This window comes from Odontesthes bonariensis, chromosome 14 (genome assembly GCF_027942865.1).
Source record: "Odontesthes bonariensis isolate fOdoBon6 chromosome 14, fOdoBon6.hap1, whole genome shotgun sequence".
NCBI classification, from domain to species: domain Eukaryota; kingdom Metazoa; phylum Chordata; class Actinopteri; order Atheriniformes; family Atherinopsidae; genus Odontesthes; species Odontesthes bonariensis.
This window is the reverse complement of record NC_134519.1, coordinates 16190446-16206740: the sequence shown is the minus strand read 5'-3', so window position 1 is coordinate 16206740 and position 16295 is coordinate 16190446. Positions and strand designations below refer to the sequence as shown.

Genomic DNA, 16295 nt, shown 5'->3' with positions numbered 1-16295 from the left:
AAACTTCTACATTAAGTACAGCTGAGTACAGCTGATCAATTCTGGGGCAACTGCATGGGGCAAAAAGGGCCAGGCAACGCCTATGCCTTGTTGCTCATCTGGCATGTCTCACACAAAGACTGAGCAGCTGCCTTGTTCTCTGCCATTTTGGATCAATCAGCTGACTGATCAGAGCAGACTGGGCACTCCAGGATGGGGGCTTTATAGAGACAGGAGCATTTCATACAGAAGGGGCCAAGAGGCGTTGCAGTATAAACATTTAACAGCAATTAACAGTTTGAGAAAAATAACTGTTAATCTAAAGCATGTAAGCCTATTCTAGTAAACCTAAAAAAAAACAAATTAGGATCAATTAAATGAGCACAAGATGGGCTCTTTAAATCTATAAACAGGATATTTTATGTTTTATATTATCAGTCCAAGGATATCACTTACTTTATGTGAAATGGTTTCTGAAATGCACTAGTAAAGTGCCAAGCACAAATTCAATAATAAGTGTCATAGTTTGAGAGGCAGGAGCGTTTCATGCTGGGTTTGGGTTTGAAGCTGTCAAAAAACCGGCCACACACATTCATAAAAGATTTATTGTCTTATTGAACATATATTGCACACACACACACATTAACAGGCAACTGTCTCTGTGGTTTCAGAAGATGGTCTGTTGTCACGCAAGCAGGCTTCAGTATAATGTTACATCTGTGTTTTTACTGAGATACAAGATGTTGAGAGTCTCGCTGGTGATGCATTAATGTTCTGAGAGAAAACAGCCTGCAGTATGTGGCTTACGCAAAGCTTGTGGGGGTGGGTTCAGCGTACCTGTGAAAACTAAGTGTTGTGTAAGAGTTGAGTTTGTTCGGATGTGTGTGTTCACATTTATGTGGCGCTCTTTTGTGCTGAAACAACGGGCCACATGAAAAACAAAAACAGGTACATGACTCATGGCTGCACAATCCAGATGGAGAAAAGAATGAGGATGAGGTGGTGAAAATCTTTTATGTCCTCTTCCTCTGGACCTGTAAAAACAGGAACATATTTATAATTCAGAAATATCTCACATCTTTAACATCGCCTTTGTCTTTTGAGCTAAGCACAAAATGCAGGAAGGAGGTACAGCCTCAGTACGTGTTGTGGTATTCAAAGAAGCTCTTACATGAGGTTTAATTTCGTAAAAAACAAGGATAAGATCAGAATCCAAGTTGGAACTATTCTCTGTTTTTTTTCATCTTGCTTGTGGCAAACAATCAAGGAGCAGAGACACGCAAAGACAAATACAGCCAAACATATATTCTTTTTATAAATTCAACTTTTGAACAATAATAAATCTGTTCTAAATCAAAGCATAAATTGGAGATCATTTGTTTTCATAGACTGAACTCAGACTAAATTTAAAACAGATTTGTCTTCGACAAAGACTGAGGTTAAATAAAACGCTAGAGGAAATAATAGGTGGCAAATCTGATAAAAAGCACTCTGGCAGTGAGATGGGAATGTGAATATATTGGCATCAGCAGTTTTGGGGTGTTTCGATATGGAATAAATAACACAAAGCTGCAGCTGCAGTCACAGAGTGGGGAAGATATTCTTTATGACAGAAATCCCTGCACCTGAGCTGGCTGATAGTCCTTATTCGTAGTCGGGGCGCCACTTCTTTTAGTTTCAACATCATCATCACCATACCCATACCTGCATGATCGGGGCCAAGCAGCTTGTAAAGCAAACCTGAAACAAAGAATGAGCTGCTGCCTTGCACCCCACTAGTGTTTGAACAATCAGCTGACCAGTCACAGCTGCCTGAGCCTTTCTAGAGGGGCATCTTAAAAAGACAACGGCTAGAATGGGGCTTTTAGGATAAAGGTTGACAAGAGGTCCCACATAAGTATACAGTATGAGTAAAATATTGTGTTTTTTACTTTAAGCATACAAAAATATTCTACTAAATGCCTACAGCATCATTGTATCCCTATTAATGAGAATATTATGATCTTTTTAAGTAATAGTACAGCTTTCCAAGCACGGCTAAGTCAGCATCAGGTGGCATTCTAACACTGCCAAGACTGAAATGTACATTGCAAATCTTACTAAACCTGCAGCTTTTTCAAGAAAAAATAAAATAAAACAAACAAACAAAAATAATTATCAGATCGGTTCCATAACATCACTATCACTGGCTCACTTAGGTTTGGTTTTGATGAAGATAAAATCTAATTTAGGCTCTGTGTTAACAACAAGGAGTATTCCTGTTTTTAAGAATTCTGTCTCAACATTGTTCAATTTGGCTCGACAGTTGCAGAGTTTATTCAATAAATTTTACCCTTTTTTTTTATAGATGAACATTTCAAAATAAAGTCTATGGCTTAAGGCATTAAAAGTCATCAAGAATCTTAAAATACTGACTGTCATTGTTTATTAGTATAGTTTAGTCCGGAGGTACCAAGCCTTCCTACTGGCAACCTTCCATCGGGTGTCATCGGGTAAATCTGAGGGGTCTTTAATTATAATCAATACAAATAAATAAATAAATAAACCCTCTGCAACAATGTATGCTTTTGAATTTATGATTATTCTATTCTTTGCATACTTTAAAAAAAATTTAGATTCAGTTATTAAAACGAAACCTTGGTAGAATTTCCAAAAACTCACATAAACTTTCACAATCTGAAAAAAATTGTATTTATATGTATTTATAGATTTTTCTTTTAACTGGGATTGTGTGAAGTAATCATTAGCAGGCAGAGGTCACTGCACGTCACACATTTTATTTGTCCTTGTTTTCCCAACAGAAGAAAACTTGGGCTGCTCCATGTCACCACAAACAAAGTGGCTGATCAATGTATCATACTGATCAGCTGACACCATCAGGAGTTGTGTGAGACATACTTACAAATGGCTCTTTTCCAGACTATTCACTAAACTTCACCATCCTATCAGTGATATTTTGCACTTAGACTAGTGGACTTTGAGCCCCAGCTGATCAGCATCACAATATGATGAGTAACTCTGAGCGTAACTTGCTGTCAGCATTCTTGCCTGATTGTCCAAACCTAGAGCTCTCCGACCGCTGTGTACTGTAGATAGGACTACTAATAAGGCCCCCCCCCAACCAAAAAAAAGATGCGCTATACCTTTAAAAAGGTTGGTAACAAGTTAGGCTATTTAATTTTTATTCATTCATTGTAAATACAAACATATCAAATGCCCTTTAAATCATACTAGTCCATACTAATAAAGGCAGTGAAATAGACTTAACTGCAGCTGTCTTTTTTCAGTTTTCTGAGTAGTTGTAACAGTCATTGAGTGTTCCCAATAAGTCTGAGGTATGCTGCTAGAGCTGCACAAAAAAACTGAATGAAGGCTTGTCATGTAATTACCGAAGTACATCCCCCGGCGAAAGTGTCACCCAAAGGCGTTTTCCAGGAGCCTTTGAGTAATTCAATGTGGCAGATTCAGCTGGAAAAACTCTGCTGCTGTGATGCTTTAGAAATACCAAACCATCAGCAGCAGATTTCCTCCATCACAAGCTTTAGAATGTGAGGTTTAAGTCCGAAGAGGATGAGTGGATACATTTATGCGCCTCCTCTGCTCTAATTATTAGATGATTGCACTCTGCTCTCGCTGTCTCATGGAGAATTGCTCTGATAAGGCTTTGTTGGAAAAGTCTCACGAGTTATTACATACTCAAAAGAGCATTTCAATTGGAGAAAAGCCAGCTATATTGATACATTCATTTGGGAAGCAATAATTACACAGGCAAATAATTGTTGCAGATGGTGTGGAATCTTAATTGGAGAGGTGATCCGTATTGGTTCAATGGGGCTGAGTCGCTGTCTCTAGAGGGCCTAACTCCGGTTCCTGCTGAACTGAGCCAGTACTCTTTAATATCTAACTGTTATCAGCTCAGTAGGCACAGGAGGTTGAGCCCAGGCACCTGCACCCCCCAGTTTTCTGCTCGAATTGAAGCAAACAGCAGGTACAGTGCTACAGGAAGTGTGGACATTAAACTAAACAGATTCATTTCGATCAAACAAGTTTCATGAAAGTAGCTGTATTTTTCCAGATGAGCAATTTAACGTGTTTTACAATGCAGAAATAACATTTAAACAATTCAGCAAAAGTAACATCTTTCCAGACACAGGTTATACATTATTCTGATGATTTATAAGCATTTTTAATTGAGAATGCTTCTTTTACAGAAAGACAGACTGTAAATTCTGCACAAGGTCGGTTAATACTGTAATACTCTATACAACCCCCAGGAAACCATCAACCTATCTGCAAAGCTAAAATGTAGGTAAGTGAAACAATATGTCTGTATATTTTTTTATAGTTTGTTTTGTAATTCTGGTGAACTTCCCATTTTAATCAATCATATGGGTTTGCTGTGATTTCTTTCGTTGGACTTCATCTGCTACTGAAGGCATATTACAGTGAACTGTTAGCATTTTTGTTGCTAAGTTGACCTGTTGACATTTAAACATCAATTCAAACAATACACATAGTTATTTTGTGTTTCGTACTTTTAAAAATATGAATTTAAAAAAGTGCTTCAAAGATTAAACAGTAACAAGTAACTCCACAGTTTGCAGTGGAAAGCTGAAATTAGTTCAAGTTTTTCAAGTAGCAACAAAGGTGGTTCCCAGCATCAGCTGGACTGAGCTTTGTATCTGTATATCTGTAGACAGACCCCAGCAAAATCATTCCAAGTCCAACTCTACAGGGAATCCAGTGCAATGGGGGGTGAGTCATTTTGTGAGTGACTGAATGTTAATTTGCATCAATGGCAAAAAACTGTGATGGTCTTAAAACGTTAACATGGGTTAACTTTGACACTACGAGTTGAAAAGAAAATATTTAATGGAAATTTCATATGAGGAGACAAAACACATACTATGTTTTAAGATTCAGAGCCAGATTTTAGTTTTTGTCAGTGCCAGTCACCTGAACTCACCAAACTACACAATTGTCATCATTTGCCTCGATAGACAGAAAACTGTTTTTGGTGTAAAAAGAAAATATACTGCAGCTGTACAACATGCGATACAAATGTTTTCTGCATTTTTGTGCCGCTTAAGTCGTTCACCTTTCGGAAAGCGTGACAAACATTGCCAAATTCCAATGTTCACACGATGAATAATGTTAGTACACATGCACACAGATGCACAGATAGACAATCAGTGCTTTGCTTTCATGACCACCCAGACAGTAAATGAGCTCAGAGTTCACAATTATGTTTGCTACTTGTTTTCCCGATGGGACATTTCCTTTACTTCCTTCCTGTATGAGTAAGACCACCCCTCCCTGCCTCCTGCCTCCTGCCTCCTGCCTGCAGTCCATGCTCTTCTCTATCTCTCTTCTTCTAGTCCTTATCTGTGTCTCCACAGAGAAAGCACCAAACCATGTTTTTTTCCTCCATCTCCTGTGTAGAATAGAGTAAACGTTACACATTACTCAGTGCCTTTGAGACTTTGCATCCAATATATTGTAGCAAAGAAGTTTGTTATTTTTTAAGTGGATCCTTTGATGGAAAACGTGTGTGTCGTATTTGGGCATGTCACAAAAAAAAACTATTTCCATCAGACAGCATGTGTGTACATTTCCAAACAGTATCATTGTTGAGAGTAGGAAGAGGAACCGCAAAAATATAAACTGTATATTTTCTATGTTTTCCTCTGTGAAATGATTAAATAACCTTACAATGCCCGTGGCAGGTTGTGGTTCCACATCATTTCATATGTTCTTTTGAGTCCATTTTCACGTCTTAGGGCTGTCATAAAAGTAAGAAGCTGGTAAGGTTTGTGAGGAGCGGAACTTAGCCACTGTGAACACAGGCTTTCACTGAACTGTTCACAAAGCGAGCTAAGTCCTTCACCTCCACCAAACTCACACGGACGGCATCCTGTGTAGATGGCTTCCAGTTGGTGCGTGCAACTCCTACTTCTTGTTTAGAGTTAGAGGAAAATGTAAATACCAGTTCCATGTTTTTATAATTATATCATCAGCAAAAGGTTAGCTTAGTTCAAGTGAAAAACAAAAATAGAGCATGAAATAACACTTTTAAAGCAATACTATGTAACTTCTCAAAAAGCCCATTATGGAGCTCCCCCTACAGGCTTGGAGGTAATGTACGGTTACAACACTCGCCAACGAGTAAAAGCTGTTCCGAGAGCAACTCTAGTCCAGTCTCTTGCTTTGTCGGCCTCTCTCTTTCTCTTCCTTGCTTCATCAGTCAACGTCTTCTTCTGTTTCTTCGGTGCCTCTGCCATGATGATCGTACTGACAATGTTGCGCTAGCTTAGCCTTATACCTGGGAGCGTGAGAGGGGTCTATTTGGTAGGTGTGCCAGAAAGCAAGTCGAAGTACTTCCGCTCAGCTCCCGGGCCGGTCCAGCAAAGTTACATGGCGCAGTTTTTCCAACTCAGACCCCCAAAGGGCATAGGAGACAGGCCAATCGTAATATTAAAACTCATTCAAGCTGCACAATCTTTTTCAAGCTGTTATTTTAAGCTAGAAATGTTTCATTGCATTGCTTTAACACGTGCATTATGGGGGATTCTCTATACTTCTACTTCATACTTTGGTGCATTATTAAAAATGCAACTTTCCATCAGTTCTAATAAAGCTTTCATTCAAACGTGTCAGTATGTTTTGAATAATCCTGCTTACAAGAAATACACTTACTTACACTACCCTTAGATGGATGGATGGATGGAATTGACCCTACCCTTAGAGTATAGATGGGAATAAACGTGGGAAAAATAGTGAAAAAAAAATTGTAAATAATTTTAGAATAATTCTTGCACCAATTATACAGACTGAAATATATCTATCTATCCATATATAGATATATACGTGTGTGTGAGTGAATGTTTGGGAATATTATACTTACGTTGGATTTTAAAGAAGTTCTTTGTTGGAATATGCAAATTGAGCTATTAGATATATAGACAATATTAGATATGCATAGACATTATCTTATAAATATCCGCTAATTCACTTAAGGTAAATAAGATAAACAAAAGTTGAATAAACATGTAATGGAATGTCTTATTTCTCTAGTCTGAAAGAGAACATGTTGAACCAAAATCTTAAAATTAAAAAAAGGGGTGTACCAAAGGATTTAATGCAGTGGAGTTCATATGTACATGGATTTTGGGTTCAGCTGGGATATTTATTTTACCTTGTTTTATTTAATGAAACCTTATTTAACCAGGCAAGTCATTAAAAACAAATTCTCATTTACAACAGAGACTCGGTATGTATTGGAGACTTACAAGGGCTTCAGCTGTAGCTGGTTGGAAATCCCTGGCAATGTGATTTTCATTACATCACAACCAAATCACTCTGCCAGGAATCCCTCCAGCGAAAGCAACTATTCAGAATCCTGTTTGGAAAGGCGGCGGCAGAGGAGGAGGAGGGATGGAGAAGAGGGTTGACAAACAGAAAAATTATGCATGTTGTGTTGAGAGAAGGATGTAGGTGAAGACAGAGAGAGAAAGAGTTGAGACTGCTGGTGTCTATCTGAGTATTCATTAACTTGACAGAGTACTATTACCGCTTCATCACTGTGTAATTATGGGACATACGCTTTTAAATGTTAACATATGCACACTGTCACGTCATGCTTGCAGTGTGTGTGGGTTGATGGAGTTTTCTTTCATTGACGCACCTGGACAAACAGAACTACATTTCAAATCTATAGGCTCCGGGTGATTGTAAGCATGGGCACAGGTGGGTCAGTCCTTATGTGCTTGTGAGATCGTGCGTAAGTAATCCATCAAGCTTGTGCTTTGGAGTTGTGCAGGCCTGTGTTGGTTCAGTTGTCAGAGAGTTAAGCCTCACGCTTTTATACTCGCACACAGCAATCATGCAACCGTACAGAGAGGCAGATGGAGTCATTTCAACTAAAATTCCTAAAATGGCTGCATTGCATTGTTGTGCATGTTACAGATTTTTTTTTAAAGTAACACAAGAAGATCCAGCAATCAACATTTCTGCCTGATTCAGGATAAAAATGCAGAAAAACAAAAAAAAGTCAGGAGAAGACCTGGAGGATTTGTTTAGGATAAAGAGATTATTCATACGAGACTAACAGTCAACTGTTGTCAAAGTAGTACAGTTTGTTTACTCATCCAACTACGCATCTCTCTTTATTCTTCATACTGCATAGGCTGATTTTTAGCCTCTGAAGGCACTTGAACAAACAACAGATTCATCCTTTTACTCGAAAGGATAGTCTTGGAAGGATCTTTTCTGTTTTGAAAAAAATGTTGCTCATTTGTCTCAGGAGAAGGAGTGGCTTTACCCATAATGAGATAAATATGGGTGAAGTCTATTCAGTAGATAAACTTATCCTACATTGTGAATTTCTATCTATGATCAAGTATTTCACAGCCTTTTTGTGACAAGTATAAGATAAAGCATGCATATATGACAAGAAATCAAATGAATGAATGAATGAGTGAGTGAATGCTGGCTCACGAAAAACAACTGTTACGAGATTACCTTTGAGGATAGATATTTGGTAGAATGACAAATTTAATCATCTGATTATATCCCATTAGTCTCTACTATGAATTTGAATTAGTTTCATCATAGCACTCACAACAATGTTTCCATTATTGCATATTATTACATTTGTTATGTTGTTTTCCTGCCTTTGCTCCTGTCACAAACTTTCACAGCTCCGCCATCTGCGTGCTGACCAGCTTCCTTACATACTTCAGTTTATCTACGAGTTGTTCTATAATGTCCCATTGAAAGCATGTGCATTTAAGAGGAAAATAAGACGTAGGAAGAGGAGCCGCTATGCAGTCAGAGAACAGGAAAGTCAAAAAAGAAATTCACACCATCTGTAAGTCCTTGTTGGCCAATATTTTTCAATGCTGAAAACATAAAAGATACATAAGATTCATAAAAAGGGAGTTAAATGCAGTGAGTATGTGCTCATGCACAGCCAACGCCTGCTCAATTTTGAGCTGAATGAAAACATTCGAGGATGGGTCCCTGCAGACTCATGGATGGCTAAAGATGGCCAAATTTACATCACTTGGATGCTAAAACCATGAAATGACCCTTAATCAGCAAGAGCTTCAGTGATAGGAAAACTGTCTCTGTTATTATTATTTCAAACTGAGAGTCAGAAATTTAAGAAATAGAAATAGAAGAGATATTTAAGAAAGCAGTTCTTTGTTCTTAGGAACATGTCTTCATTTCTTGATTATATTTGATTTTGGGGGTAAAATGAAACCACAGCCTCGTCCTCCAGGAAACTTATTTTCAGCTCTTATTTTGCATCTCAGAAACAGAAGTAAAAGGGTGCATATGGCTGGCCTTTGCAAATATTTATCTCAACAGTGTTTGATAAAATGAGGAGGGAAATATGTGGGACCAGTCCAGAGTAAACAGCAGCCTTCCTGTTCCTCTGACACAGATATTGTCAGTTAAATATTTCTGCAATGGTTGGTTCTTACTTTCGGAATTGCTACTACATATCCAGAGAGAAAGGAGGTGTTCGAGAACCGTCAGATTTGAGTCGGCCATCATACACACTTTTCAAGCTTTAAAGCTGCTACAGTATAAACAATATTTTTATATCAACAATGTATCAAACAATAAAATCCCATGCTCATAATAGCAAATCCACACACAATGATAACCTGACTCAGTACCCTGCAGCTTTATGGAGGGTTTTTGCACCTTTGATTTGTTTTTCTTGCCTTCAGCTTTTGGTGCCCTTTCATCCCTCTAACCCATGCCACAAACATCTGCTAAATCAGAACTAAAAGGAGGGTAAATATTGTCCAGAAATCCACCATCCAAATCCAAAAAGTCTGCTGGATCCTGTAGTTTTATCTGCAGATTTTTTTCTACACAAATTAAGCAAAACTGACAAATAAAGTGAGACACAGCGATGTGAAGGTCTACAAACCCCCCCCCCCCTCCCAAAAAACAAAATCCAAATTACTGGGCTGATCACATGTCTGTAAAAACACACTCACATGGCAACATTGAAATAAAATCTTACTTTCAACCAGGATGAAACCATCTCCCCCCTCGCCTGTGGCTGCTTTTCAGCTATGACTGTTTGACAACTAAATGAGCAACAATTGGTTTGGCCAAGCTCCAGACTGCCTGAGCTACCCAATAACAGCAGGAAGTACGTACATGACTAATGTCCTCCACTCCACACTCTTTTTTTTCTCAGTTCTCTCGTTTTCCACCCTTCATTCTTCTAAAAGAAAAAAGACAGTTCTGTTCATTCCAACCCATTTCAATATTATTTACGAGCGAGGCAAAAGTTAAGGTAAACCTTAATATAGGAGCTTGAATTTTTTTTTTTTCACGGTAGTTTGTCAAACGGTAATAATGGTTTCTGAATTTTGTCAAGTCAAAGGGTGAAAACTGCTCTTGTAATGAATCCCTATTCAGCCCTCATAGTTTGAAGGAAATAATTTTATCACAGTTTTACTGAGAGCTACTGGATGTGAAAAAAAGAAAGTCCAAAACAGCTGCTATAAATCTCTGGAGCCTATACATTTTAATCACACTAAGTCCTCACAAACGTCATGTTTGCAGCAGAGCCTGGAGCTAGACACTGAAACCCTTTATATATGAATAAGTGCTGGCATGTTCCTTTAAAAGATAGTCGTACAGATTTTAGAAAATTGTTTTTTCTCGTCATCCTTTTATCGGGTAAAATAGTATGCATAAAACATAAAGTGCTGCTTTGGGCTGCTGGGAAGCGCATCCATTTGCAAGGCACCCAAACATTAACAGCTGCACCGCAATCTGGGAATGCATTAACACAACACTCAACACATAGATGGACCTCATGTATTGGAGGCTGTTAAACAATCTCGGCTCCTCTCAGCTTACCTTCTCACTCGCTGGAGAGTAACTCACCAGTGCGCTTCTCTTGTGATTACCCCGTGATTTTAACAGCCTCAGCTGTGCTGTATTTTGGCTAGACTCTTTTTCTGGGAGCAAGCCAAGGCACACATGATTGGTCGGGGTCTGTCTGGGGCTCGCACATGGTTGGCTTATCCTAGTTTGACCTACGGCATCCGGTAACTTGCACTAAATTGTAGCCACAGGACAATCAGATCAGTTTTAATGCTTTGTTTGGATGTGACTCTGTAAGTCACTCCCTTGTTAATACATTATGGTGTCCTTACACCGATGACTGAAGTAGCACTGAGCTCAGTGGAGACAAAGGCGGTGCTGCATTTTTGTAAACTTATAGGATGGTTTCCTGAGCCAGTTGGCTTTGTGCCCGTGGTGTGAGGACTGGTGGGCAGAGAAATGGGGAGAGTGGCACGACAGACACAGGAAGAGGGAGCAGTGGAAAGTCAGAGCGAGGAGACGTGACGTATGGGGAGACAGTGAGAACTTTAACCGGCCTAAACAGAGTCACTTAAGAAACTGAGAGATTTAACTGCTGATAACCTACTTTTGCACAGCAGTTATTTTGCTGTTGGGCCATTGATATGCAGAGCTCAGAGCACGATCCAAAACTTTCATTTATTCATTTATTTGTAAAACTAGATGATTTGGGAATTTCCACGTCATCTTTTATAGTCTTCTGTTTTAAGGCCAAGTACACTCTGTACTCTAGAAATTCCCAACTATTACACCCGACGCCCAAAGCCAATTTCATTCATTTATTAATGACTTTTAGCTGCCTTTTTTTCCCGGTGATTTTTGATCTTTCATGCTTTGTAGTGAAAAAAAATAAACTTTTCGCTACCCTGTGCTTATTATTATTTATTCAAATCAAAAGATAAGAGACTCGTATGTCATTATGTTTACAGTTCAACTGGAACTTAAAGATTTTGTAATTACATCCAAATTCAACAGCTCCACTGGCATTCGTTTGAAGATTTTCACATCCAAGCATAACCTGGGATTAATGTCTGTTTTCAGATAAAATCTAATTATCCACACATGTGTACCACTGCGTTTGAAAAATGCTCCGAAATAGGCCTAATTGCAAACCATAAGATGTTTTACATTTGCCTGTGAAACAAATCAACTAAATGAATTTGGTTGAGGTTTGGCTGCAGCAGCCAAATCACTTCTGCAGAGACTCCTTGGCCATTAAATCTCTTACAGACCTGCGGCACAGAGAGTCTGGAGGATAAAAAACCCTAAAAGAGCCCTTAAGTATATTTACGTCTCTACGTGTTGCAGGGGAATTGTAAGCCTTTGCTGCTCCTTAAAGGGCCCTCTGCGGGCTCAAAATCTTGGATCTGGGCTTGAATGGAAGACCAAATTACTACTTTGGGTGGTTGGAACCAAACAGAGCGTGATGACTGTCATAAAGGCCTATTCATAAGCAGGAGAAGATTTCCAAAAATATGTTTGCATTTCACACACAACATGAAGCTGATGCTAACTATTTCTTTCATTACTGATTGGTCTGTATTTAATTTGAAATGAATGAAGTGATTATTTAGTTGATCAAGGATTAAATAATCATTGCCCAGAAATATATCTTGTTTGCAAAGACATAAAAGACAGGACACCTGCAGATATTTACATTTTTGGGGCTTGAAACAGCAAAACTTTGCTCGCCTTCATGATTTTATCAATGAAGGATAAATTATAATGCGGGAGGAGACATTTCTGACAGTTTATTTTCTGTGATTCATTTCATCAATTAATGATAATACTTCCTGTTGTGCTAAAATGTACAATTAATACATTTAACATTAACAATCTAGGGTTTACTTATATACTTATACTTATATAAAAATATGGCCATTCGTCAAATCATCTGAATGAACTAGAACTTAAACATTTTGTTAGGAATCTTAAGAATTTGTGCAGTTGCTTAAATTGAGCAGAAGATTAAAACTCACACTGACCTTAAAAAACCTAACAGAGAACACATGCACTCTGACTGCAGAGTATGAACGACTCTAACACACACTGATACTCATGCTTACACAGTCCAAATCCACATAGTGCCAAAGACTGAATTAATTTTTCGAAAGGTTACTTCTACAGTCAACCTGCAGCAGGCATGTGAGCTGCTTTGACTAGACCCTGAGATGAGTCTAACCTAAAGCCAAGCAGCAGCAGTAATCATAGTTTCCCACACATAAATGAAGGTAAAGGGAGTTTACGAGGCTCGGAAAAATGCAATAAAAAGCCTTTCTGTGAATGCAGCCATCTGTGGAACTTTAAAAGAACTTCCTGTAAACAAGACTGAAGAGAACAAATCCTCTCACACTCTTCCAACACTCCGCTGCTGCCTTGAATTTGCCTTTCATCTGTTTTCCTCCATTTCTTACCAGCTTTGCTTTGCTTTCAGCCTCAGATCTTTGAATATCAGCTGACAACCTTTCTTTCTCTGCTTTCTCCCGATATACCTTGTCCTCAAAACACCTCGCTTCACTTTGTTAAAAAATAAAAGATTCTTTTTGGTGAAACGAATGGGAAATTTGGGGTATAATCAAGTATAAAGGTGTTAGATGATAGATTATAGAGCCAGATATTATGAATGCTATGGGTGGCGGAAAATAACCGAGATATGACAAATAATAATGCTGAAACTTCAAAATGTTAAATGGTGAGTGATATTCAAGTCAGCTTTTTGTCCACATACCACATTATTTCAAAATGTTCTTAAAGCTGGTGAATATAAACACCACAATCCATAAAACAGTGTGTTTTCCCAGTTTCCACTGTGCACATGAAATACTAGACCAATAAAATTTGATCACTGGGGCCTGGACACTGTCTCAGTGCTGCTCCACTGATATCATATATTTTACTTGATCCAACGTTCATTGAAAGCCGTTTCACAGTGATGGCATAACCAAACTGTTGTGAAATGACACCACTGCCCTATTGTTTAATCTTTACTTTTCTTTTATTCAAAAAGTCATTAATCAAATTTTAAAAGTGACAGAAATTTCTGTGTTTTTGGTAGTTTTTAGCTTTAGTTTGTCAATATCTAGTTAAGATTGCTATGATTGCTGTGTGTCACGATGTAGCAGAAATTCCCGTCATTAAAGTCATTGAATTAAAAAGAGCGGGAAAAAACACATTTAATGCTTTAAATCAGTCTTTGTGAAATTACACTACACACTTCACTACAGAAGCAGCTGCGTTTCTTTTTAGCTCACTTATTCCTGCTGTCATTTCATGTGCTGTTACAGTGATATGCTGCCACCAGTTCTTTGTTCTAGGCCTCAGTTTGTTAGAGAAGTTAAACCAGCTCTGGATTATCTCAACACACTCCCTCTGACATACATACAGGCAGGTGTGTTTTTTCTAGGGGAGTTCAGTGTGTTTCGCCCTGGTTTTCTTGACAGTATCAGTTAGATTTTTAACACTTGCTGACAAAACACAGATCAACTATGAAAGCCAAATTGGGAAGGCAGTGAACTGGGCTCAGACCATTGTGTGTGTGTGTGTGTGTGTACATGTGGGCAATCGCAAAGTGATGTCAGGTGGAAAAGTCTGGCTACTTCCTCTGTCTTTCAACGTATGGAGAGGAGGAAGGAAGACAGAAAGAGCGAGAAAGAAAAAAACTGAAAAGGAGAAGCCACATGGTCACATAGAGTTTTACAATGTGCTTGGAAGAATTTTGGCCGGAATTAACCGAAGCACCTTCAAAAATCATGCAAAAACATTATTAGTGACATGAAAATGATTTTCATAAAAAGTGATTTGTAGTTTTTGGGAAAATTTGCTGTTCATTGTTTAGGAGAGTGGCGGAAGGCCAAAGAAATGATGGAAAAGTCAATTATTAGCGCATATGTACAAACGATGGAAAGGTTTAGTGTAGCAGCAGGCACCCAAAATAATTTATCTTTTAATATTAAAGACAAGAGCTGTTTATAGATACTCCGACTAAAAGAAGTTTAGTAACAACAGAAACGTAAGGTACCACAGAGCCCACCATACACCTAAAATCATGCTAATCATCTTCTGTGGGCTGAAACAATTAAATAGGCCTTGCTTTCTTTCATTCATTGCAGCTCATTCGGAGAACACAAACAACAAATGAATTCATTCATGTAAAAAAAAAAAATCTTGCAATTTCTAATTCTAGTTCAGGCTCAATTTAAATTTTTTTTCTTTATCATTTCTATCACCTCACCCGGATCCCTCACAGACAGTCACATGCATGAATTTCCAAAAAATCTTGTAAAGCCATAAACATGCAGAATCATGGAGGCTGCCAGGAAAATGGAACCCAGACAACACTTGTGAAGTAATTCAACTATTTAAAAAACAAGAAACAAACAACAACAGACACAAAAATGACAAACTGGGCATTTTATATACAGAAAAAAGTGCCATGTGCCACAGTAACTCCATTGTGTAAACTTTTTTAAACTATTCCACTAAATTAAGAGCATATAATTCAAAACAAACATAGACGTTCGGATTCTCACCTCTTTCATTTTTACCTTTATCCGCGCCGCTGCATGCATCCAGAAGTAGATATGTTCTCATACTCACACATATCTTTGAGTGGACCAGCTTTTTTCCAAAAAAAAGAAAAAACCCTGTTGAATCAACACGCTCAAGCTGAAGAGATCCAAAAGTCAGGGAGTGCGGCACAAAGTCAACACTGGTCACAGCGTGCACACATGCTGCTCACTAAAGCCTCAAAGCTCCAAGCTCAAACTGTGCTCGGAGCAGTTGCCTCGCTTGCTCCACCTCTTCTTCAAGTTTAAGGGTGTGGACTGAGTCAAGACTGTGACTGTAGAGAGTCCACATCATTCTCACTGGTTTGCCTCTTGAAAACCACACCCAGAAGAGGGAGAGACCAGAAAGGGAAACATTTAAGTCTTCCCTTAATAACAACAGAGGAGTGAGGAAGCTTCTAGTTTCGGGGTCACCAAGAGCCTCGAAATAACCAGGCAACCGGCCCTGTTATGAAAAGAAATTATGACGCAGAGCAGCGGTCATTTTAGGATGTTTATGTTATTTGGCAGATGCTCTGTACCATTTAAGACGGCGGTGGGCGTACCGTGGGCCCTGACGTTAAACATCAGATAAAAGGATCAGTTTGTGTGTGTCTGTATTCATGCCTCCACATGCTCCTCCTGCATCGCGTATACATTTGTAAACATGTGCACACGCTCATGTGTGTTTGTGTAGGCACGGCTGCGGCCTATAGTTTAGGGCTGCCTGTGCGTTCTTGCTGATGGCTAACAGCTGCCATCTCTTTCCGGTCTGAGTGGGTATACAATCCTCGCTATGATGTAGTAATCATACAGTATGCCTACATCTGTTTGGTGTTAACCAAACACGTGTGATCCTTGAACAATTCTTCT

The 16295-nt window shown here is 38.7% G+C and overlaps 1 long non-coding RNA gene across 1 annotated transcript; it reads right to left on the bottom strand.

Annotated features, from left to right (window-relative positions):
* Positions 1-568: 568 nt before the first annotated feature.
* On the bottom strand, positions 569-15691 carry LOC142398899 (uncharacterized). The gene is made up of 2 exons (XR_012772834.1): positions 15408-15691; positions 569-1013 (listed from the first exon to the last, which is right to left on the bottom strand). It is a non-coding gene; the product is annotated as an uncharacterized LOC142398899 (long non-coding RNA).
* Positions 15692-16295: the final 604 nt, after the last annotated feature.